The 25305-nt window shown below is 40.3% G+C and overlaps 1 protein-coding gene across 2 annotated transcripts in view; it reads right to left on the bottom strand.

The window, feature by feature from the left end:
* The window catches only part of CNST (consortin, connexin sorting protein), a 102178-nt gene that overhangs the window by 74801 nt on the left and 2072 nt on the right, over nt 1-25305 (bottom strand). The window contains exons 3-4 of one of the 2 annotated variants that reach the window (XM_054023868.1): nt 24760-24822; nt 8994-9128 (exon numbers count right to left, since the gene is read on the bottom strand). The gene's annotated coding sequence lies outside the window, so the exon portion shown is untranslated. The remainder of the gene's footprint in view (nt 1-8993; nt 9129-24759; nt 24823-25305) is intronic. The other variant, XM_054023869.1, reaches the window with a different exon arrangement.

A 25305-nucleotide genomic window follows, 5' to 3' on the forward strand; every position in this document is an offset into this window, starting at 1 on the left:
CCCCAACAAGAGAAAGTTGTACTGTTCTTACTGAGGTAATTCTACATTTGTATTGACTGCTTACTTCTTTGGCTTTTACAAGCATCACAGTGCTGATGACCTAAGTTATCAAACCATCATAATGATGCATCACTCCAATACATACACAGTATAAAAATAATCTGAAGTGTTTAAATAATAAACCTAAAAATGCACTGCACACTTGTATTAAAGCAAAGTTTAGAAAAACTTCCAAACATTTTAAGGACAAAAAAAAAAAGAAGACATTTTACAGAACAAGCCGTAAGCAGAATATTTTATCCAGATTTACGTAATGGCCCTAAAGAAATCAACATTTCAGATGAAATACAGACTTAATAAAGTGTGCCTGTGATTTTGTTTTGCTTTACTTTTAAGTACTTTTCAGTGGAACAAAAGATTGAATGGCACCTAAGGAACCCTAGATTTAAAGAGAACACTGGTAGGGTCAAATTGCCTGGCACAAGGAGTTGTAAATACTGCCATCATGTGCCACCAAGACCTCATGCACACCACTGAGTACTGAACCTGAGGGAAAGGAGGTAGTTTGCTAACTGTCACCTGCCCTTTAGGCACTCTCAATGGGGGTTGGGGGAGAGGGAAGAGAGGAGGGCAAAAAGCAGATGACCATAGGCAGTAGAGGCTACAAACGGGATTATGTTGAAGCACCATATACACCAGGCTACCAATTCTTAATTTGTAATGAAAGAGGTGCTGGGGCTCAAGCAATTTTTTTTTACAATCATAACTGATGCAGCAAACCCACAGCTAGGATGCTTTTGTTTGCGTGTAACCTTTAAGCTGAACCCCAGGAAAGCTATTTTGGGTGCTTAATTTTTTGGAATTGCTCTTTTAAAATCTAGCAAAAGGCTAAATTACAGATTTCTTTTCTTCCTTTTTGTTTTTAATAAAATTTATCTTTTTTAAGAACAGGATTAGATTTTGGACGTCCTAAGAGGTTTGTGCATATATTGTTTGATTAGCTGGTGGCAACAGCTAATTTTCTTTGTTTTCTTTCTCAGCTCTTCCCCAAAGGAGGGGGGTGAAAGGGCTTGAGGGTACCCCACTGGGAGGAATTCCCAAGTGCTCATTCCTGGGTCCAAGGGAGTTTTTTACATTTGGGTGGTGGCAGTGTTTACCAAGCCAAGGTCAGAGAAAAGCCGTAACCTTGGGAGTTTAATACAAGCCTGGAGCGGAAAATATTAATTTTTAGAATCCTTGTGGGCCCCCATGTGAGCTTAAAGGTTACAAGCAAACAAAAGCATCTCGGGTTAGCACAGAGAAGTCCACAAGCCTTAAATATAAACAGAAATAAACCTAATCACGTCTTTCTAAACATTCCTAATTTACTTAGATACTTGGGTTGTTAAAAGTAGTTCTAGATATGATCGGATGATTTTCATATCTGGTTTCAAACTTTACAGAGTATTCCTGGTGCCCCGTCTCTTCAGCCCAGAGAGAACAATCACAGACAACGGGAAAGTTCTAGCCTTCCCATTGGCTCTTTTGGTCAGGTGCCCACTTTCTTTTCTTTACCTGGGGGACTTTTTAACCCTTTACAGGTAAAGCAAGTAGAGAACAGCTAAAAGGATTTTACAGCTAACTGGCTGGCTGCGTGTCCATCAAAGGGAGCTACCCCGCCCTTCATTTATCACAGGGGCTATGAACTGCCAAGCCTACAGGTACAAGAGCTCAGCCTTAGCAAGCCCTGGCATAAATTAAGCATTGAGGCTACCCTAATTACACCTGGCCTGCTAGGCAATACTGCTCACGTTTGGTTCAAGCATTTTCCATTCTGTCCAAATAACTCCGTCTATAACCATCTGCTTTTCTTTTGGAGACAAGGTCTCCAGAAATCTTCTGACAGGAAACATCCTTAAATACGTTGTTGTCAAAGAACTACTGTATGCTTCTAGCGCTATTAAACATTATTTACAAAGCCAAAAGAAATTTTGAATAAAAATAGAATATTCAGTCAACCATATTGCACACAAATAAATGAAAGCTAGGAGATTTGTTCATGCTGTTAGAAAGATGTTACAGAGCAAAATAAACATAAGCTTAATAAAACTTGAAAGAAGCCATTCTTAGGGCTGGTCTTTACTACCCGCCTGGATCGGCGGTAGAAAATTGATCTCTTGGGGATCGATTTATCACGTCTCGTCGGGATGCAAAAAATCGATCCCCGAATCGACGCGCGTACTCCACCAGCCCAGGTAGGAGTAAGCACCGTCGACGGGGGAGCCGCGGCGGTCGATTTGCTGCCGTCCTCACAGCGCGGTAAGTCGAATCAGATACGCCAAATTCAGCTACACTATTCACGTAGCTGAATTTGCATATCTTAAATCAACACACACACCCTTAGTGTAGACGTAGCCTTAGAAGTGTCCTGATTCTCAGAAAAGCTAACAATTTGGAGCCTGTATTTGTGGCTACCAGAAAATGAGATTTTTTGATAGTTTATGCTCTACCTTCATAATTTTCTTGCCCCCTCCCCATTTTCCCTACTTTTTCTTTAAAAAAAAGCTTGCTTGCACTTTTGACCAGTCATCTCGATTAGCTTATTTTAAATACCTTGCCCTTTTTGCAATGCAAGTTTTGTCGAACAATTGCCATGCTTGTAGCCTAGGTTTCCTTAGAAAGTGGTTATTTCCCCACACTTCTTAGATATTCACGGGCCACTTCATTAATTGCTTTCCTATAAGTTTTTCAATAGTTTTCAACAGACTTACCCATATAAAAAACCTCCCACAGCATTTGGAGATTGTGAAGCTGGGCAAATGCCAGGAATGTTATGTGGCCAGTTGCCAAGGAAACTCATAAGATACACATTCTAGAAGTTTTACGGAGAAGGTGCACGTAAAGCTAGGAACACACCATCAGTTTGGTCAGTGCCAGTTATTCCTTTGCTTTGAAAAAGGAGAATTTTACTTTTCTTGTAAATTGGTCATCTTTGAAAAGTGTTGTACATCTGTCAGTGCTGAAAGGTTAATGAGTTGTCAGTCAGGCCCACTTGGATGGAAAGCAGATCTATGTACTTTTTTTTTTTGGCATCTAAACTTATAAAAATGTCATTTTTTGCCATGCATTTCAAAAGCAAAGGAAAGATCTGAGGGTGAAGGAGGTAGCTCAGAGAGTATCACTGTCAAGAAGATGATTCTGTACATCTAGTGGGAAGCACCTTGTTCAAACACATTTAGACCTTAAAGAGAAATAATGCTGAAATGAGGAGTTAAAACGGGAGAACAAGAAACAAAACAGACCAGAATGAATAGGAAAAGTTACTAAAAACACTAGAGTATAATTGTGATGGAGTGTACCTGGCCCTTCCAGGAACCCTGCTAGAAGCCCTAAGATCCTACTACATCCCTCCCCAAGAAAGCAGCAGTGAAGATGGGTCCCCCAGGCCTGCCTAGAAAGGCTGCACAGATGCAACCAAGCAGAGCCCAGCAGTTTCAGGGCACGTCTTCACTACCCGCCGGATCGGCGGGTGGCGATCGATCTATCAAGGATCGATTTATTGCATCTAGTGTAGGCACAATAAAATCGATCCCCGATTGCTCTGCCATCGACTCCGGAACTCCACCGCAGCGAGAGGTGGAAGCGGAGTCGACGGGGGAGCGGCAGCGGTCGACTCTCTGCCTTCCTCACAGCCAGGTAAGTCGACCTATAATATGCAACTTCAGCTACGCTATTTGCGTAGCTGAAGTTGTGTAGCTTAGGTCGACGCTCCCCCCCCCCCGTAGTGTAGACCTAACCTCAGATAAAAGGAGCTGCAGGTCAGTTCCTAGCTGGGGCCAGAGGGGCAAAGAAGGGTGCTTTGCTCTGGCCAAAAGAAGCTCAATGAGCTGTATTTGCTAAACCTGGGAGCGTGAGGACCTGAGAGCTCTAGCCCTAAGGTAATGGACAGAGGTGAAGAGGCCAGGTGGGAAGAGGCCCAGCAACAACCAAGTAAAGGAAGCATCATGTGGCCACTATTTACAGGATCTCTAGGTTGGGACCCGAAGGAATAGGCAGGCCCGGGTTCCCCCACCAACCAGTGCTGGAGTGGCCTAAGCCCTGGAAAGGAGACACAGGTAGTTTAAAAGCCCCCAAAAAGGGGCCCCAAGACAGGCCTGAAGGCCCCTGGTGAGACTAAACCGGCAGTTCTGATGGGACTCTTTACTAAGTCTTGAGATGGGACTACAGTTCCTTTAGAAGCCCAAGCAGAGGGCTGGATTTAAAGGAGCCCAAGAGGGACTGAAGAGAAAAGACACTCTCAGGAAGGAGGAGCTGAGCCCAGCTTGAGCCAAGGATTGGAAGACTTTTGTTTGTATTTGTTTTGGCCTTGAATACCCCAGAAAGGATTCATATTGACTGTGTGACATAACCGGAGACTCAGCCACTGAAGACCTGCATAAAGAGGTTGACAACCTACAGGGGGAGCCAGGAGAAAAAAAGATTGCAGCACCACATGCAGACGACAAGAGGCATTCACAGAGAGGTGAGTGTCCCCCCTTACGATAATCTTTAAGAATACAAAACTAAAGTTATGTTGATTTATAAATGATAACCACGTCCCTGTTCAAAATAATAAAACATTTCTCTTCAAACTCAATCTCCGTTTTGAGACTGGGATTTACAGGTCTGTTAATTGTTTATAATTATGCATTTTATGTTTGCAATTTTCTTGGGCAAGTGGTAATTTAATCAAATGAACATATAGTATTTCATTGTTTATGTAACACCTGGACATAGAATTACACACTCAAGACCTGAATGCTGATTAATTACAATCTCAGCCATCATCGAGTTCTATTTAGAAATCCTATCTGGCACTCTGCACGTATATCTGCCACTTCTCCTAGAGATGGCTGCATTTCATGTGGGAGGAAGAAAAACCATGCAAAGGCCCATGAAACGCTTCATTAGGTCAAGTAGTGTCCCCCAATACCTCTCAAAGGGAGATCAGAGTAAATTAAACTGTTCCCCTGATTCTGGCAACTGAACTTCAGCAACATAATGCTTCACATTTATTAAATTATAAAAATGGTGCTTTGGAAACATTCAAAGATTTTTATCCTTGAAAACACAAGTTTTATATTCAAACACTAAAAGCTTGTTAAAAGCTTTAGAAATACTATCAAGTACACAGTTCAAATCAGAGATTATCTCAATTAGTTCTATCATTCCTATTAACTGAAAAACTGTTTTTAAAAAGTCTAACCAAAGAAAGCCAGTGCACACTGCAATCATTAAGAACAAACAAAAGTCACAGCATTATTCCATGAATATTTTAATACTTAGCTTCTTCCATTTCAAAGGGCTTTACAAATATTAAATAATTCTCATAACAGCATATAAAGCAGGTAAGTATTTTTAGCCCCTTTTCACACATGGGGACACTGAAAGTGGCTTGCCCAGCATCAAAAAGGAATCACTGTAAAAGCTATGATTAAAATTTAGGAGGTACCTGGGCTCCACTCCTTTGTTTATACCACTAGACTACACCTCTTTCTCTCAAAAAACATATTCCACATGGAAGGAGCAAATTTTCAGGCAGAAAAATTAATCACCTTCCATTATTTTAATGTCTAGCTACAACAGGAAAACTATACTTTCTTTATAAAGAGATACTGATGAATGTCTGCATCCAACATGGACCAACTGTTCTGTTGATTCATGATTTTAAATTTGTTACTTGCGACAGTAAAACTGGTCTTTAAAAGCATATGACTTCACACTGCTCACAAAATGAGTGAGCAAACATCCAAGAAAGTATTCCTGCAGCAAAAACTTCTTTTAGGGCAGTGTTGGGATCATAATTTTCAAATAGAAACTTACTGATTTTTTTTCTTTTAGCTACCAACTCAGCTGTGGCTCCAATCCTCCTATTCTCTGCACCCATGTGGAGCTCTGCTGACTTCAATAAGGCTTGGTGCTGGTGTAGCAGTGCACCTAGGTTCTCTGAATTGAGGAATGATGTCTAGCTCTGTCTAAAATGTTTAATTGTCCAGTTTGAATTCATGGTACAGAAATATTTCCCCAATAAACAAAAATGAAATTAATTCACTGTTGCAATGAAAAACAGTAATTGTTACCAGAGAATAAGTATTTCACAGTTTGTCACTGAAAACAATAATAGCATATAAACAATAGACAAAATATTGTAGACCTTCCTCCTACACAAAGTTTGCTGGCTTTATCAAATTGAGAAAAAGCCAGCATTGAACAGAACTTTGCTGACATCAAGTGGAGCTGATAACAAAAGTGCTTTGATTCAAGTTGTTACACAGGCTGATGTTAAAAATAAAAACCAGACCTGGTAATTACAGTTCCAGTCCAATCAAGGAATAATGACAAAAAGACAAAATTAGAAAGGAGGAAATTAGATTTGTTTTCAAGTTAAAAAAACGAAGAAGCAAACAATGTTTATGAATTTCTATACCACTCTTCACTGTGGTATCTTGGCACTATATTTACAATTGATTTATTTCAATTCACAAAGGACCATGCTCTTCACCATCCCTTGTTTTATGATACTTTACTTCAACTGATTTTTTTTAAATTGTTTGTTTTTGTGTAGTGCTACTGTGGTTTTCTTTTTAAATTCCTATTGAATAATTATTACAGTAACTCCTCGCTTAATGTTGTAGTTGTTCCTGAAAAATGCTACTTTAAGCGCAATGATGTTAAGCAAATCCAATTTCCCCATAAGAATTCATGTAAATGGGGGGGTTAGGTTCCAGGGAAATTTTTGTCGCCAGACAAAAGACTTACACACACACACACACACACACACACACACACACACACACACACACACACACAATAAGTTTTAAACAAACAATTTAATACTGTACACAGCAATGATGACTGTGAAGCTTGGTTGAGGTGGTGAAGTCAGAGGGTGGAAGAGGATGGGATATTTCCCAGGGAATGACTTACTGCTAAATGATGAACTAGCACTCAGCTGAACCCTCAAGGGTTAACATGCTGTTAATGTAGCCTCACACTCTACAAGGCAGCAGGAATGGAGGGAGGGGAGACAGCATTGCCCCTTTAAGTACGCTGACCCCACTCTAAGTACACTGCCTTTTTAAGCAGATCAACAAGTTGAGTCAGCAGCTGCTGCCAGCAAGCTCCCTCCGTCCTGAGCCCTGTTGTGTTCCCCTCTTGCCCCCCCGTCTGTGGAGATGGGGTAAAGGAGAGGGGTGCAGAAGCAGGGTGAAGGGGATACCCTGACATTAGCACCTTGTGACGGGTTGGATCACAGAAACCCGCTTGGGACCTGCCAGCCGATGTGCCAAGACTACTTCTATCCCTGTTTTCCCTGCCAGATCAGGACTCCAGCACCCTGTCTTGCTGAGCCAGACACTCCCGCTGCTCCAATACAGACCCAGGGTCTGAATTACCTGGCCCAAAGCTGCAGGTTTACCCGAAAACAGCCCACAGAAGTGTGCTTATCTTTAGCACTCAGATGCCCAACTCCCAATGGGGTCTAAACCCAAAGAAATCCGTTTTACTCTGTATAAAGCTTATGCAGGGTAAACTCATAATTGTTCGCCCTCTATAACACTGATAGAGAGATACGCACAGTAGTTTGCTCCCCCAGGTATTAATACATACTCTGAGTTAATAAATAAGTAAAAAGTGATTTTATTAAATACAGAAAGTAGGATTTAAGTGGTTCCAAGTAGTAACAGAAAGAACAAAGTAAGTCACCAAGCAAAATAAAATAAAATGCACAAATCTATGTCTAATCAAACTGAATACAGATAATCTCACCCTCAGGGATGCTTCAGTAAGTTTTTTCTCAGACTGGACACCTTCCAGGCCTGGGCACAATTCTTTCCCCTGGTACAGCTCTTGTTCCAGCTCAGATAGTAGCTAGGGGATTCTTCATGATGTCTCTCCTCTCTCATCCTTTGTTCTGTTCCACCCCTTTATATATCTTTTGCATAAGGCGGGAACCCTTTGTCCCTCTGGGTTTCCACCCCCCCTCACTGGAAAAGCACCAGGTTAAAGATGGATTCCAGTTCAGGTGACATGATCACATGTCACTGCAAGACTTCATTACCCACTTGCCAGCACACACATATACAGGAAGACTCACAGGTAAAATACAGCCATCTGCAGACAATGATCCTGGTTAATGGGAGTCATCAAGATTCCAAATCACCATTAATGGCCCACATCTTGCATAATTACAACAGGCCCTCAGAGTTATATTTTATATTTCTAGTTTTAGATACAAGAGTGGTACATTTATACAAATAGGATGATCACACTCAGTAGATTATAAGTTTTGTAATGATACCATATGAGACCTTTTGCATGAAGCATATCCCAGTTACATTATATTCACTTATCGTATTTTTATAAAACTATATAGACTGCACAACGTCACACACCCTTCTTTCCCTCCCCTCCCCCCGCACAGCAAGCAGGAGGCTCCTGGGAGCAGCTCCAAGGCAGAGGGCAGGAGCAGCACACGGCAGTGGGGGGAGGACAGCTGAACTGCTCGGCAATTGATAGCCTACTGGGCAGCTGCCGCACAGGGAACCTAGGGGACCGGGGAGCTGATGGGAGGCTGCCGGTCCACCCTGGTTCCAAGCCCCCACCAGCTAGCTCCAACGGACTGCTCTTTCTGCAAGCAGTAGACAAAGCAGGTGGCTGCCAAACAACATTATAAGGGAGCATTGCGCAACTTTAAATGAGAATGTTCTCTAATTGATCAGCAACGTAACAACCAAGCAACGTTAACTGGGACGATGTTGAGTGAGGAGTTACTGTACCTATAAGATGGTTCTTGCATACGACTCTACATAGTAAAGGCTCAGGGATCATTCCTGATCTTTACATGGCACTTCTACAGCCAAATATTTGCCACCAAGAACATCCTCCATTAGGCCTAGAGAGTTTCACTCAATGTGATTAAGCATTATTATCCCCGTATTACAGAGGGGGAACTTAGACAAGGTTAAGTGACTTACCAAAGAACACAACAGATCTCCGGCAGGTCAGGCAACAGAACCCATGTTTTTTTATTCCCAGTCTGATACCCTATCCACTGGACCATGCTGCATCCTGAAGCTTGTTTGGGACCTTCTGTACTGCAGTAATATAACCTGGAGGTGAGAAAGCATAGATCATTTTGATAGTCTCTTCGGAGAAGAATGATGGCATTTTTTTTAGCTACCTGAAGATAGGGACATGCCCTTTTCTATCACTATTTCATCTAAGAGCAGCAGAGTCCAATAAGACTTAAACTCCACACTACATGGATGATCAATGCCCACAGTAGAGGATAACAGAGTTTCAGGCACTTCCTTGAAGTACTGTCCTCTCCCAACTAGTATCACCATTTTACCAGAGGTGAACATGAGCCAGCTGTTTTTCATCCAGTGCCTGAGAGAAATAAGTGCATAGTTGACAGAAATGCATATGACATGCAATATTATGAATAGTGTAGGAATTGCTGTATATTATTCTATGTATATCGATATGTAATAATGGTATGAACACTATGTGACCAGGTCAGCGAGGCGAAGTTATTCTATATTTGGTTATAAGACCTTCCAGTGTGAATCCATTGTTCTCACTTATGTTGGGGCTCTGAGAAGAACAAACAAGGAAGCAACAGAATGGGTTCCCAGATAAGAACAGTTAAGTTCACACCAGAAAGATAAAGAGGCCCAGCTGTTAGATACAGGATTTGTGAAATTATCTCCCTCCAATAATTTGTAAACCTTGTTTCACAATGCTGGGATCTACCAGATCAAAGGGCTATAAACAGTTAGTGTTTTGATTCCAGGGTGCAGTGGGAATGGGAGGGGGGCAGTTGTCAGAAGCAGTTCAGGGGACCGGCTGACACAGAAAGAGGCAGGCGCTAGAGAGGAGCCTAAAGGAACTGGGCCTTCTCATACGCAGGGCATGGTAAGTGTTAGAGAAAAGCAAGCATTACATTTTTTTCTTAAATGCTTTTGTTCTAAATAAATTATACTTTGCTTTAAGAAAGCTGTTTGGTTACTAGATACCACTAACATGCCCCTGAAGGGAACAGAACTGCAGGGTCTGAGCCAAAGCCAGACCTGCTGCAGTGATCATGGTTGATATAAAGGGGACTGCAAGTCAGTACCCAGTTTAAGAGTGGGAGAATCATGTGATTCTGCCCTGAGAGAGGTAAAGGCACAAGGCCTAACACCTGAGGAGGTACATGTGACGTTGCAGTCTATACAATTTTATAAAAATATACTAATGAGTGAATACAATGTAACTGGAATATGCTTCATGCAAAAGGTCTCTTGAAAGGTATCATTACAAAGCTTATAAATCTACTGAGTGTGTTCATCCTATTTCTATAAATGTATCACTCTTGTATCTAAAACTAGAAATATGAAATATAACTCTGAGAGCCTATTGTAAGTATGCAAAGTGTGGGCAATTAATGGTGGTTTGGAATCTTGATGGCTCCCATCAACCAGGATAATTGACTATGGATGGCTCTGTTTGCAGGCAAGCCTTCCTGTGAGTCAGGCTGGGAGGAATGAAGGCTTGGGGCTTACAGTAACATGTGATCATGTCACCTGAACTAAAATCCATCTTTAACCTAGTGCTTTACCATTGAGAAGGTGGGAGGTGGGAACACAGAGGGACAAAGGATTCCCACCTTATGCAAAAGATATAAATGGGTGGAACAGAGGAGCCATCATGAAGAATCTTCTAGCTACCACCTGAGCTGGAACAAGAGCTATACCAAGGGAAAGAATTTTGCCCAGGCCTGGAAGGTGTATAGTCTGAGAAAAAAAAACTTACTGAAGCCCCTCTAAAAGGGTGAATTATCTGTATTCAGTTTGATTAGACATAGATTTGCGTGTTTTATTTTATTTTGCTTGGTAACTCACTTTGTTCTGTCTGTTACTACTTGGAACCAGTTAAATACTACTTTCTGTATTTAATAAAATCACTTTTAACTTATTAGTTAACCTGGAGTATGTGTTAATATCTTGGGGGCAAACAGCTGTGCATATCTCTCAGTGTTATAGAGGGCAAACAATTTATGTGTTTACCCTGTATACGCTTTATACAGGGTAAAACGGATTTATTTGGGTTTAGACCCCATTGGGAGTTGGGCATCTGAGTGTTAAAGACAAGAACACTTCTGTAAGCTGCTTTCAGGTAAGCCTACAGTTGTTAGGGGACGTGATTCAGACCTGGGTCTGGGTTTGCAGCAGGCTAGCGAGTCTGGCTAAAATCAGGCAGGGCACTGAAGTCTTAAGCTGACAGGGCAGGAAAGCAGGGGCAGAAGTAGTCTTGGCACATCGGGTGGCAGCTCCCAAGGGGAGTTCTGTAATCTAACCCATCACAGTACACTCAGAGAAACCAAGAGGGGTCTGCAGTGCAGTTAGCTCTGTCACACATGGAACATCTGGTTGATGATCTAAACCTGACACAACTAGGAGTTCACTCATCTTATACTGCATAACAATTTATTTCCAGACTTCACATGCTTGTCTTCTGATCTTTTCAACACCATTATTATTGTATTTGTCACTAAATATTTATTGGAAATAACTGAATTTTAAACTAAAGAATAAAATCAGATGTTTCCAAGAAACTGCATTTGATCTGCATTTCTGAAGTTCTTTGTTACATTCTGCATATTTTTCCTCCCTCTTAAATCTTCACACTTAAGTTTTCTCCAGAAAGCTTCAGGTCCTCTTTCCCTATCCCCACAAGTGCAAATTTTATTACGTCTCTGGGCTTCACTCCAAATTAAGAAATCCAATATTAGACACTGACTGAAGTTACCTAAAGGAACGAGGAATGGTGAGGAGGAGAGTGGAGTATTAAGTGTACATGCATGTACAGAAAGTTATTATTTCTAAGATCCAGGAAGCTTTCCCACTCAAATAACTAACTTGCTTTGCCGAATATAGTGTACATTAAAGGAATCAGAGTTTTGGGGTATTTTTAAATGAGCCATACACATAAAATATATATTTGATAGTGAACTGAAAAGTGTACAGTAATTCATAACTCAATTGTACATCTCATGCTTTCTGTGCCACACAAAATAATAAGGAAGTACAAGATACATAGCAAGCTAATAATTAAATATATGAATGAGGTTTCAGTACTAGGTTTATCCTCCACTGCCTTATCCAAGGCACTAGCAGCAATGAAAGGAGGAGGGAAATCCTCTCTTAGCTATTAGTCTGTCCATTCAACACAAAATTCAATTAGCCCTGCCTTCAGAGAGAAGTTAAGGCATATAAAATTTAGCTAATCCAATCATTCAATTGCACGGATGATTTTTTTCAATTCATGATCGCCATATGACATCTGTAAGATCAGTTTTGATTATAAAATGTGATTGTTGTTGCTAGAGAATGTTTTCACCCCTCAGCTCACTACTACAACGGAATGTAGTTAAACATAGGATTTTCATGACTAGCCATTAAGATATGCCTACAATTTAAGTTCCAAAGGACACACTAACTAGAGATACCCACAGTATGAGTGCCTTTTTAGTTACAAATTATCCAGCAGCACAAACAATTAGTTTCAACTGTGAGCTATTTTATACAGCTTGTTGGAAGTAGCACGTCTTAAACAAAATTTTAAACTTAATTTCCAAAGCAATAAGACACAGTAGTGTGTGTTTTAAGTCAGCTTAAATATTAGGAATTTAGAATACTGAAGCCGGTAGAAGTCAGAGATGGAAAAGACCTATTAGGTCACTGAATCGATCCCCCTGCCAATACAGGATTGTTCTCTGAAGTATTAATATTTTGTCCATTCTAGATTTAAATGTCTGAAGTGATGCGGTTTCCACCACTTTCATTGGGAGTCTATTCCACATTCCAAATCTTAATACATCTCACAATCAGGCATCATTTCCTGGTAGTCAGCCTAAATTTTCCTTTTCTCAGTTTCATCCTTTACTCCTGTGTATTGACCTTGGCGATTATATCCTTCACACATTTGAAAGCATCTCCTCCTCCTCACCAATGTCTCTCATCTACACATACATATTTAGCTCTTTTAATCTTCCTTTGAAAGTCAGTTCCTTCACCTACCAGATGACTTTTGTTGCTCTACTCAAAACCAACCCTAATTATAAACCTTTTTGGTGATGTAGCAGCCAGAACTGATATCATTCCTGGTGTGTTGCATCATATCCATAAAGAGGGGATATCAATATCTCCCATTTCAAGGTTGTGATGCTCTTACATATTCAGACCAGAGCTGCATTGGCCTTTTATCACTCATGTCACACGCAAACTCATGACTAATCTGTTCTCCATAACAACCCTAAAATTTCTCTCTGCATTACAGCATTCCAAGTTTCTCTACTCCATCTACTATCCATGTTTCAAATTCTATTTTCTCCTAGCAGATTAGCATTAGCATCAGACCCTGGCAAGAGGCAGAAGGAGCCTGGCTGGCGCTGGCTGCAGGGGTGGCTCTATGTTTTTTGCTGTCCCAAGCACGGCAGTTAGGTGGCTTTCGGCGGTGCGCCTGCGGGCGGTCTGTTGGTCACGCTAATTCGGCGGCATGCCTGTGGGAGGTCCACCGGTGCCACGCCTTCGGCGTCCCTGCTGCCGAATCCATGGGAATATCGGATGTCCTGCAGGCATGCCGCCGAAGGCGGCCTCACTGCCACCATCACAGCGACTGAGAGGCCACCTCCCACAGCTTGCTGCCCCAGGCACGCACTTGCTGCGCTGGTGCCTGGAGCTGCCCCTGGCTGGCCAAAGCCCTATGTTCCTAGTCAGAGTCTCTTTGTATTTCTCTGTCCTCCCAAGTACTTGTAACTCCTCCCCATTTAGCATCACGGTGTATTGAGGACTATGTTGAATTGTACATTATCACTTGAAGGGTATGTCAACAAGACAATTGGACACCTGCAGTTGGCCTTTGCCAGCTGACTCAGACTTGTGGGGCTGTTTAATTGCAGTGCAAATGTTTGGGCTGCAGCCCGAGTTCTGGGACCCTCCCATCTCTCAGGTTTCTAGAGCCGGGCTCCAGCCCAAGCCTAAATGTTTACACTGTAACTAAACAGCCCCTTCACCTGAGCTCCACAACCCTGAGTCAGCTGGCACAGGCCAGATGCAGGTGTCTAATTGCAGTGTAGACATACCCTAAGACAGCAGTTCTCAACTGAGGGTCTGTGGCCCACTGGGGGGTTGTGAACAGATTTCAGAGGGTCTGCCAAAATAAACAAGAGAGTAGGGCCGGTGTTAGACTCACTGGGGCCTGGGGCTGAAGCCGAAGCCTGAGCAACTTAGCTTCATGGGACAATTGCCCTGCTTGCTATCCCCGAACACTGGCCCTGCCTTTTAATCTATTGGATATGCCAAAAAAGCCAGTTGTTGTGGCACAGGTAGGCTGTTAAGTTTTTATAGCATATTTGGGGTGGGGGAAGACTCAGAAAGAAAAAGGTTGAGAACCTCTGCCCTAAGAATGTGTGGTGGAGTGTTGTCCTGGTCATGCTTGCAGGCTAGGGGGCTCTGTCACAAAGTTTGTGATCTGAGTCAGTATAAAAAGAGCCAGCTTAAAGCAAGGTGGGTGTGAGTTGTGCCTTTCAGCTTTAAGAAGCATGCCATTTTCTCTCTCTGTTTTGGGATTTTGTGTGTTATTCTGAAATCTAGGAAATACAATAGTGTTATGTTGCAACCTTCCAGCAAGAGTATCTATGGCAAGCATCATCTGCAAATATCATTAAAACGCTGTTTATTTACTCTAAGTTATCATTAACAAAGATGTTGAATAAGACTGGATCTAATACTGATCCCTATGATTGGCTAGTCAACCATCCACGCTTTCCCTAGATGTTGCTGTTTAATATTACCCTTTGATTATATGCCTGAGTTTTCAGTTCACAAGCCAGTTTGCACTGACTCGTTAAATAAACATTTCATACTGCTATGAAATCCTAACTAAAATTCAAATGTTTCAATCTATTGTGTTATCATCCACTTTTATTTAACTATCAAAAATAGCATAAGTTTTTTGGCAAGATTGATTCTTTATCAACTTATGCTACTTTTTACACACAGTCCTGATATCGCTGACATTTACTTTTTAAAAAGATATTTATTCCATTATTTTACTGAAAATAGAAGCTCTATTTACAGATCAATGTTTTGGAACATTGGCATGGTTGCGGATTTTCTTTGGTACCTCCCCAGTTGTCTGTGTTTCAAGAAAAATACTCCATGGTAGACTAAATCTGTTCATTGATTCCCTTAAGAATGCACATCATCCAGGCATATGTATGTACAAATCTTCCAGGTATCCAAGTTTTTTAACACAGCCATCACCATACAATCGGAGGACTTTACTCCTGCACTTACTGAAGTGAATGCAAACCTCCCATTGACTTATATGTTGGAGAAACTGGCCTGTAGAGCCTAAGAATATTCCCTTACTTTCCTCTTTCCCTATAGTTATTTTTATAGGCTCTCCCTTCAAGCTTTTAATTTTTCTTTTTAAAGGTTATTTTGAAAAAGGAGTTGAATATCTTAGCCATTTTAAAAATCACTAGTTTAGTTCCCCATCTCATTTATTCATTTTCTCCTTTTTACCACTCCCAACCCCCACCTTATACTATGTCAGCCTTCTTATTCCATCTAACTTGTTTGGCTTTCATCAGCTCATTCTGCATTGGTTGCCCATATCTTTTCCCTGCAAACCTTAACTGACTATTTTTTGTTTACTTGTCTCTGCTTCTATTTCCATTAACTTTTTTAAAATCTCAAAAATTTCAGCAATCATAGAGACTGCTTCTGTCACAATTTGCATTTCATTTTTTGAAGTTACAGTATTGCAATAATGTTAACTTTTTATTAACAACTGTCTACCTCAGAAGAATGAAAGACTCAGCTGACCCTACCAAGATTAGAGCCTAGGATTCCAGGAAGTTTAGCTATTTGAGAGTTAATCTTTTTCAATGTTGTAAAACTAGTGACTGCACTAGAAGAATTAAGACTCAAATGGACATTATCAAGTCAAACTGTGCAAAGTTTACCAAAATGTTTTCAACAGCAGCAACAGTTAGTCTATGACCATTTAATAAAAAGTGGGCAAAAATTATGGCTGAGTTGGGTCAGCAAAAATGAAAATCTGGTGTTTTTTTGAGGTGTGTGTGTGGGGGAGAGTGGGTTACATTACTGTTTTTAAGAGACCTTTTATTTAGAGGTTAGTGATAGAACGGCCAAGTAAGCTTGGCTGTGAACTTGGATTTTTTTTAAAATCAGTTTTCTTCTCTCATATAAAACTTCAGTGCTGGCATGAAGCCAATTATTGTTAACCAAAACCTTCAAGGAACTAAGTTTTCAGTGGTTCCCCGTACTCCTTTCTCAATTTTAAATGACTATCATCGTAAGTCTTGCAGGAGAACATAGTCTATTCCAAATGGTTTTCATTAGTTCAAAATAAAAGAACTCAGTGTAACTCTTGTCTGCATTGGAGAAGATGGTACTATATGGTTAGACACAGTTGAGCCTATTATATAGAACATGAATATTCATTTTACCCACACAAAGAATATTAGCCAGAGCTAACATGCTTACAGAGTACAAGTGAATGGGAAAGTCTAGAGAGCACAGCTATAAGCCTATAAAGCATCACCTAAAGTGCAGCTTCATGACACAATATGAAAAAAACTACATGAAGTACACCATCTCTGGTTTACTGCATTATTTTAAAAATGACAACTCTTAACTAACATACCGTTACAAGAGCTAATTGGCAAGGAAACTTTATATACCCTTATAAAGGGAAAGATCTACTTTAAAAAAAAAAGTATGCTCTTAGGTGCAGGTTTTCCACAACTAATGTTTGATTATTTTATTATTAATCAGATAAAAATCTCTGTGAAATGGTGGCAACAGCAAGGACACAGCTCCTGTGGGATGCCCTTGCCTCCTCACACTCAAGACAGAAAGTATTAGATGCTAAGATAGTGCTAGTTGATCATGCACAACTCATTGCTGTGTGCTTGTGAAAGGGAGCACATGGAAAGAGAAGGTAGTGTCTCATCTAACTATCATTGCCTCAGAAAGCCAAAAAACTTCCAGCTGGGGAAATTCTGCTCTAGCTTGTGCTAGAAGCACAAGATTCAAGGGTGAAAACCCTCTCAAAGTGGTTAAGTTTTTTTTGAAGGACCAAAAATTACTTTAAGGCTACAGTTTCACCATCCAACCTTCCATTCCTACAGAGATAATTACCACTCTGGACTGTTGCCTTGCAGCATCGACTCATTAGTGGTTTATCTCAACACAGGATAATCTTGTTATGTACAATCTCATTATTGGATATCCTCACTATTGGACAATTTCTAATAGCCTTTTGTGTATGTACGTCAGCTGGCTATATTTCCCTCTATGAAAGAATGCAGTGCAGATTCAAATAACCCCTGAGAAGTCTCTTGCTTCCTTGGTCAGATATTCTCTTTAGTAGTTCTATCTCAGAACATGTGAAATCTGAGCATCCTTCAGGAAGCACATGTAATCAATAGTGGTTTGTCTAATTCCAGTTTATTTTCAAACAACGTGTCCGGGCATACACACAGTTTAGTGGTTTGTTACTTTCTAGTGTTAGAGTGATATCTGTCAAGTGACATTAATTGGCACTTAATCTTTATACACCTCTACCCCGATAGAACGCGGTCCTCGGGAGCCAAAAAAAAAATCTTACCGTGTTATAGGTGAAACTGCGTTATATCGAACTTGCTTTGGCCTGACTGTGGGCAGGTAGTTTGGCGTGCTATGGACCCGGAGAGCCCGCCCGGCGTTGCTGCCAGTGGGGTGCAGCCTGCCAGCCAGGCCCACTGTGTGCCGAGCCTTCTCGGTGCCAGCTGGAGCCCGTGTGACATTCCCCTGCACTGCAGCTCCCCTCCTCGGGCAGTGGCTCCCCCCTGCTCCCTCTCCCCTGACCACCCCCCAAGACCCTCTGCCCCTTATCCAACCGCTCGGCCCTGGCCCAGCACCCTTAACACGCCGCTAAGAGCAGCGTGTCGGAGCCAGACACGCTGATCCGCCAGAGCACACAGCCCCGCTCCCCAGAGCACTGCTTTACCGCATTATATCTGAATTCTTGTTATATTGCGGTAGAGATGTATTTATAATATCTATATATCAGGAATAGTAAATTACTAGGAGTCTTCTGAGAAGAAGCCTCCATATGCTGTTTTCAAGGTCTAATTTTCCCAGTTATACTAATTACACAGCTCTGAGAAGCAGTCCTGAAAATACACCAGACAAAATCTACTCTCCCATCCTTACCATGATGATGAAAAAAAAAGTTTTTACTGTAAAACATTGCAAGGCTACATCATGGACACAAACCACACCGCTTTAAAAATAACCTAAACTCAAATATCAGTAGTTTTAAATAATAGAAGTGGAGAGGGAAAAGCAGGTATGAAATGACAGTAACGTTCTTGATGCCTGCCATTTTGTCAAACTGTATTAGGGCTGGAACACAGATTTAACTAAAATAGTTCAGAACCTGTGTTCGTGAAATCAGTGCAACTTCCCAAGTTAAGTTAGTGCTTAAACTGTGTAGACCAGCCCTCAGTGAGAAATGATAATACCTACCAACTGCTTTTAAAAATGAATAAATAGAGTAAATTATTGTACATTTGAAAAGATTAAAACAAAGTATTTTCAGACATTTATGCTATAGCTAGTTTTTACTTTTGTGTTTTATAAAAATACCTGACATTTTCCCTTTTCAAGTTTCATTGGGGCAAATTCTGCATTCAGATACATTGTGATTTAAACTGATATAGCAGAACAGAATTTGGCCCTTGGTGGTGGTTGTTTTTTTTAAAATGTGTACTAATTGTTTTATCCCTTGTTATCATCCATAGTAAAACACTATTTTGAAGTGCAATTGGTAAAGTCTGGTAGTTAGACCCATTGCTGATTGCCCACATTTTGTTTGGGTTTTTAGAGTCCAAGATTGAGGCTACATTATCACTATGGGGGAGGGTCGATTTAAGATACTATTCACGTAGCTGAATTCAACATATCGGATCCGACTTACCCCGCTGTGAGGACGGCGGCAAATCGACCTCCGCGGCTCCCCCGTCAACGGCGCTTACTCCTACCTCCGCTGGTGGAGCACAAGCGTCGATTTGGGGATCGAATGTCGTGTCCCAACGAGACACGATAATTCGATCCCCGAGAGATCGATTTCTACCCGCCAATTCAGGCGGGTAGTGTAGACATAGCCTTACAGCTAAAGGAACCAACAATTTAACATCTATTGGGCAAGCCCACAAGAAGCTTTTCCTTAAGCCCAGTTTGCATTATACTTTAAGTTTTTAAAAATGTGTCCATTGTTGCATCTCTGAATACATGTACAAATACAAAATGTAATATAAAAAATTTGAGATTCCAGGACCGTCATTCATTTTGAATGTCTGAGTTAGTGCGAAACGCTGGAAATAGCTACAAGCATGATTGAGAACTCTTATTTGTTCAGACTATCACCAAGTTCAATCATCACTGTGATTTGCAGTCTTATCATCCAATGTTCAAATTCTCAACCATTTTCAGCTTTTTTTTTTATACTTTACAAATTACATGCATATGACAGCAGCAGTTTTCATAGAGTATAAAATTTAAGAACTTTCTATCCAACAAACCTAAGTACATACATACCTCATCCACGTGTGAAAAAGAATGTATGTATTGAAAATATATTTAAGGCTAGATCAATATAATACCATCTGAAGGAGATACAAGCATGGATAACTGTAGAAAGCTCCACATTGAGATAAATTATTTTAATCCTTGAGAAAAAAATGCTATTTTGGACACCTGGGAATCAGGATCCAAAGGTTTTCCTAGATTGAGAAACCTTCCTTGACAAAGGTGAGGAAGCCACCCTCAGTAAACTCCAACTAACAAGTATTACCTGTCTTATCTGAATTGAGCATTAGCTAGCTCACTCGCAGCTAAATCCTTAGCGGAGCCAGGCACTGAGAAAGCTGATATACTGTACCATCTGGGTTAGATTAGGAAGAAAGTAGGAGTTGAATGTCTTTGGCAAATTGCTGGTACCATGGTCCAAAATGTCTCACTATCCCTGCCACCAATATCAAATATACGATGAAAGTTGGAATCTTTCAAAAGAGACCTCGAAGGGAAGACGAGAAGTTACGCAGAAACACCTGTCTGAAATAAGAACAGAACCTTTCAAGACTATTCCCATACACTTATGCCTGGTTTCATAGTTAAGGAAACAAAACCTCATGATCAACGGTATTAAATGCTTCTGACTAATCCAAACAATCAGCATGGACGACACAACTTCTACAGTCTCTATACCATATCAAGGGCTGCAAACATAATGACAGGGACAGAGGAAATCTGAATGTAACGCCTTATGAAACAGTTATGATCTGCAGGCATTATCTACAGAGTTTACCAGGGCCACAGGTACAGTCTCTCTCTTACTAAATCTGCAGGCCCAACGTGAGGAATTTTCAAAATGACTACTTACTGTTATGGAGCATCACTAACTGACTTCAATGGGAGTTGTGGATATTCAACATCTCTGAAAAATTGTCATTTATTTTATTTAGAGAGGAAGGATAGTCCAGTGATTAGAGCACTAGTCTAGGACTAGGGAGTGCTGTTCTAATGCAAACTTCTTGTGTGACCTTGAGCAAATCACTTAGCCTCTCTATGCCTCAGTCCCCCACCTGTAAAATGGGGATAATAGTACTGCCCTACCCCACAGGGGTGTTGTAAGGATAAATACATTAAAGTTTCTGAGGCATTCAGATACTATGGTAATGAAGTCCTGGTAAGTATGATAAACAGATATGGATTTAGTTGCCATTGTTTTAGGTACCAGAGTTTGAAAAATCTGACTGTACCACATGCACACTGAGCACACTCAGAAAGGACTTCTCAATCATGTTTAACCTGAGAGAAACAAGCACGTGATCCAACTACATATTAAAAACCAATCAAATTCCATTATTGGCATAAAAGGTTGACATTAATAGAGTTGTGGCCACTTATGGCAGTGATGAATTTGGCCCTAATTGATTGATGTCTAGATTCTCTCTCTTCCTATGAGAAGTTACTAAACCATATGATTTTCGTTCTAATTGTCTAAGTTGTTGCTGGCTACATACACTCTTTCTAATAATTTTGGCAAGGAGTTTTTGGAAAGGTTTCAAAGATCTTCCATACAAAGATCTCAAAGCACTTCACAAACATTAATAAAAAGTTTCACAACATCACTGCAAGGGAGGTATGACAAGAATCACTTCCATTTTACAGATGGAAAATATGAAGCACATTGAGATTAGGTGACAATGACACAGCAGCAGAGCTAGGATAAAATTACACACCACTGGATTCCCAGTCCCATGATGCTCTAACCCCTAGACAATGCTGCCTCTAGGAACCAAAGTAAGAGATTTTAATATTGTCCCATGGAAAGATATTAAATTAGATGATAAAGTAAGGAGCCTCTAAAGAAATTAGGGTAAATGTGTTTAATTAGTCAAGGATCTAAAATGTTCCTATGGCCAAATGTGAACGTCAAATACCTCTGCAAGGGCACAAGGACATGTATAACAGAAGTTGCCACTGTATTACTGAATAATTTACAAGCCTTCTTCTCAATAGCTTTCTAGACAGAGGCTATCCAGTTTATGGGTTGATCACAATATGCAAATGTAATGCAACAGCTACAGAACAGATTGCTAAATGCATGGAACAAGAGCGCTATGAGAGACTGATCTAAAGCAGCGGTTCTCAAACTGTGAGTCGGGACCCCAAAGTAGGTCACAACCCCATTTTAATGGGGTCGCCAGGGCTGGCTTAGACTTGCTAGGCCCCAGGGCTGAAGCCAAAGCCCGAGGTCTTCAGCCCTGGGCAGCAGGGCTCAGGTTACAGGCCCCCTACCTGGGGCTGAAGTCCTGCCCGGGGTGTTGGAGCTCAGGCTTTGCCCCCGCACCTAGGACAGCAGGGCTTGGGCGGGCTCAGGTTTCGGTCCCCGCCTCCTGGGATTGTGTAATAATTTTTATCAGAAGGGGGTTGCAGTGAAATGAAGTTTGAGAACCCCTGGTCTAAAGCATCAGAACATTGCTTTCTAATTGCAAGGCAAAAGATTCAATTCAAAGATTTAACCATTAGGAAAGAATTATTTAAGATGTATACTCCAAGTTGCAAAACATTAACTAACAAAATTCAGTGACAGTGATGTTCCAGGTTCTACAATGAAATCAACTGGCTGCCCATTTTATCAAGAGGTGGCAAATATTCTGGTTGGTGGGGTTTACAGAAGTACAAGATGATTAGAAGTGAAAAACTAGAGAATTACTTTATAAAAAGTGCATATAAAAGGGATTTTCTAATAAAATGTATTCTGTTTATGTCTTCTATGAAAGCTGAATAGATTTTCAATTGAGTTCATCATGAAATTACAGTAAAAAAGACAACTTGCCAAAGAAAATAAAACAAGAAAATTCTATCAAATAGGATGACAAAGGCAGATCTAGTGCACACATGGTCAGGTGAGATTTTAGGGATTTAGCTTGAAGATAAAATAGAGCACAGCATCAGAGCAAAGACTATATGTGGGATGAGCACAGAAGTGACTGCAAAGAATTAAGCTACCACGATGGTTTGCAAACAATTTTTGCTGTCTTGTAACTCTTCAGAACTATTTTGTGTACAGAAACATTACAACAGTAGCATCTTTTCTCCATTCTATTCCCCCCCCCTTTTTTTTTTTTAACAGAAATTTGTTTTCAAAGACTTTACAACAATATACAGGTAGATAAATAATATGCCTACTTCACAAGTCTTCTCTCAGTTATTATAGGTAAACAAAAAAAAACATTGTTCATAGCAAATTCATATATTTATCATAACACACATTCTTAAGCAGTACATGGGTTAAAATACAGACTATTGAAGGTAAGAAGTGAGTAAAACAGAGACAAGTGGGTTGAACAGTTTTTGGAGATGACCAGGGTGAGTTGAAGCATCTCAGTAGTAATTCTAAATAGAGGAATTCTGAGACACAATGGGGTGGAATGGAAAGTGCACTCATTTGCATGCCCATATTCAGAATGCTTCTAACCTGCAGCAAGTCAAAAGGAGCATGTTACAAAAATATGCTTTCTTCACCCTCCTCCCGCCAAAAAAATATTTACTGTTAATTTAGTGCTGGTGAAAGATACCAGACTGATAGCTGTAATAGCTCTGATGAATGAAGTCCCCTCTATTCACAGAACAGATACAACACATGGAATAGAAAAGGTTGCTCCACTGCCAAAGTGCCTCAACCCATAACTGCAGTGACAACCTCCATGCCAACACAATTCTTGGCCTCTCTAATAATATGTCAAAAAGAGTGCCACTTAGTGCCAACGGTATGGTGATATGGACACTACCATTAGCATCACTGGACATAGATCTGTTCATTAGGGACTGAACAGAGACCACCAGTTTATTTTATTTATTTATTTATTTGTTTATTTTTTTGCTAGCTAATTCCTTTATTGTCAAGTTGTCAACTCCAATGCAGGGTTTGTAAAGCCAGAATATCAACCTGTATAGTGTGTAAAACAAAATATATTATAGGTGGAGTAGTCCTGATATTACTTTACTTAACTTCAGCTTGCATTAATGAGACACATTCAGCATGAATCTAGTGCTCAGAAAAGGCCTCAAAATGCAACTAACTTGGCATTTCTAGCCACAGTCTGCACAGAAGTGCTCCCCACTAATATGCAAGATTGACTCAACCTATTTAAAGGGGAAAAGCCTGATAAAGAAGGGGTTAAGATGCTAGCCTAGAAGCTTTTTACATTGTCATATGGCACAGACAGGTTTCCAAGCAGGCGCGGACTCTTGCTTCCCCAGTCACTGGAGTTTGGCCATGATGTAAACAAAAGGCCTGATCCTAAGCTTCAAGTCACCTCCGTTTGTTATTTTGTACATAGAAGAGACAATAATTTAAGGATTATAGACTACATAAGTGTAGAAGTTTGGATTACAATAAAAGCTGACCTCATTATGGTCTTTCATGTTGCAGACAGATATCTTATACAAACAATAGGTTGCACACCTATTTGTGGGTCCCAAATTATGTGTAGGAGGAGACGACTGAACGTTATAATTGTTAAAGATGAATTAATTTCAGTTTGAAGTGTATGTGATGGTGGTAGCAGGGGAACTGGTGTCTGATCACTTGTTTTTCCATGAACAACTTTCTGGTGACTCCTCCCATTTTTGTTCAAATGTTCCCAGATCTGAGGCCACACACGTAACACAGGCAAAAATCTGTTGAGCAACAGATTTTTCATTTCTTTATGGGACACCTACCAACTATTATGACAACACCTGCAAATGACATTCTACTTCTTTACCGACAATGACCTGAGAAAATATTGACCAGATTCTAATCTATGTTTGAAGCAAGAAAAATAAATCAAATAGTTAATTTGTCCAGCCAAGTTTTTATAATCCTCAGTTATGAAAGGAAACCAAGAATTTCAGAGTGGCTAACGAGAAACACCTTTGCTGAGTACATTAGGCTGCTTAGTTTGCTGAAACAATAATCTGGCTACCACGGTACACAGATAGTGTATTTGAATATTTTTACCTGGTGGAGGTGTAAGTCTTCACAAATTAGAAAGTGTATATCATACAGTCATGTTAATTTTCTATTTTTGAGTCATTTTCTAGATCAGAAAATTACAGCACTTACCATTTTCCTAAAACTTCAATAGATTCTCAAAGGTATTGTAAGGTCAGCAAGATTTCTTTAGCCCTGAAAGATTTAATATGCAGTTATCTGGTATCTCATTCTGCAATAAAATTCAGTAAAAATAAAGCATTTAAAACAAGATACATTTGGGTACTTAATGACAGTAAGTTCTAACCATAAACAAATACTGTTTATTCTATTTCATGCACAAATGCATATGTTCCCAATAACGACATGGGTTAATAGAGGAAAAATCTCTTTGACCTCTAGCTGTGGTATATAGGAGACCATTCCCAGTTCCCAAAATACACAGAAGAACGGAAAGATGAAAAGTATGAGAAATCTTATCATAAAACCAATGTTATTATATCGTAATGTCAGAACAAAGAAGTCTATAAAATTATTGCTGTAAAAGATTTTTTATTTCTACACCATAAAAATAGAACAGAATAATAATAGAATTCCTCGGTTAAAAGAAAGCACAATTTACCTTAAAGTCAACCACAATCCTTAGTGAAGGAAAGGCCTGTACTCAAATAAATCCTG

Source organism: Malaclemys terrapin, chromosome 3 (assembly GCF_027887155.1).
Source record: "Malaclemys terrapin pileata isolate rMalTer1 chromosome 3, rMalTer1.hap1, whole genome shotgun sequence".
Taxonomy (NCBI): Eukaryota; Metazoa; Chordata; order Testudines; family Emydidae; genus Malaclemys; species Malaclemys terrapin.